The sequence below is a fragment of the Hoplias malabaricus genome, unplaced genomic scaffold (assembly GCF_029633855.1).
Source record: "Hoplias malabaricus isolate fHopMal1 unplaced genomic scaffold, fHopMal1.hap1 scaffold_29, whole genome shotgun sequence".
NCBI classification, from domain to species: Eukaryota; Metazoa; Chordata; class Actinopteri; order Characiformes; family Erythrinidae; genus Hoplias; species Hoplias malabaricus.
In genome coordinates this window covers 408,326-409,588 of record NW_027101104.1, presented here as the reverse complement: position 1 = coordinate 409,588, position 1,263 = coordinate 408,326, and positions in this window count along the sequence as shown.

The following is a 1,263-nucleotide window of genomic DNA, read 5'->3' as shown; positions in this document are numbered from 1 at the left end:
GCTCCCGTGGCGGTAACGCAAACGAACCCGGAGACGCCGGTGGGGACCCCGGGGAGGATTCTCTCTCCTTGCTAAAGAGCTGGAGCGCCCTGGAATGGGTTCGACCCCGAGATAGGGGCTCAACGCTCTGAAAGGCGTCGCATGCGCTATGCGACGGCCGGGACGTTTCCCATCGGCCCTTGAAAATCCGGGGGAGGTATAGTGAATTTCCCCCCAGGCCGTACCCATATCCGCATCAGGTCTCCAAGGTGAACAGCCTCTGGCGTGTTGGAACAATGTAGGTAAGGGAAGTCGGCAAGACGGATCCGTAACTTCGGGATAAGGATTGGCTCTAATGGCTGAGCTCGGTCGGGCCCGTGTCTGCTGATGCGGGGTCCGAAAGCCCGGTGCTGCCCGTGCGACGGGGAGCTGTTCCCGGTCCACCTTCGGGCCCCCCCCCACTGGGTCCTGCGCGCGAGGAAGCGCACGGCGAGAGATTGTCCCCCCAGTATATCCAAACCCCCGTGAACAAGGCTCCGTCTGTCTGTCGGGGTCGATGAGAGTGGGTCGCGGCGAGCGAGACCTTAAGCCCCGGTGCGTGTCCCCCCCTCGGCGGTGGCGCTTAGGGGGCCTCGGTCAGGTCGACGGTAGGGGAGCCGGTCGTCGGTGGGATGCCGGCGGGGGAGCGTCCTTCGGGACTAACCTCCGTCGGATGACCGCCTTCGGCCTCCCTCTCCCTACCTAAGCCGGGCCGGGCTCCCGACGCCCGTCGCCGGGTGGGCCGCCCCCGGCTAAGCTCGAGCGTCCGGCCCTTCGCTCTCCCCCGATGGGACGCGGAGGGACGCAATGGAACGTAGGTCCGCGTGGGGGGGTTGCGGTCTCTCGTGCGTGTGTGGACTCGTAGCGGGCCACCGCCGGTGGTGGGGCTTCGGTGGGTCGGGGCGGTGTCCCTGGAGCCTCGCGCGCCGAGCCTAGGCTCCGTGGATCTCTCGGGCTTATGAGTCTCGCCTCGGGGGGAGACCTCCGGGGCCGGGTCTCTCGGCCGGCACCTAACAGCCGAATTAGAACTGCTGCGGACAAGGGGAATCCGACTGTTTAATTAAAACACAGCATCGTGAAGGCTCTTGGACCGGGTGTTGACACGATGTGAATTCTGCCCAGTGCTCTGAATGTCAAAGTGAAGAAATTCATCGAAGCGCGGGTTAACGGCGGGAGTAACTATGACTCTCTTAAGTTAGCCCCACTATACACTTTCTGGACAAAGGCCCATTCAAATATATTGCC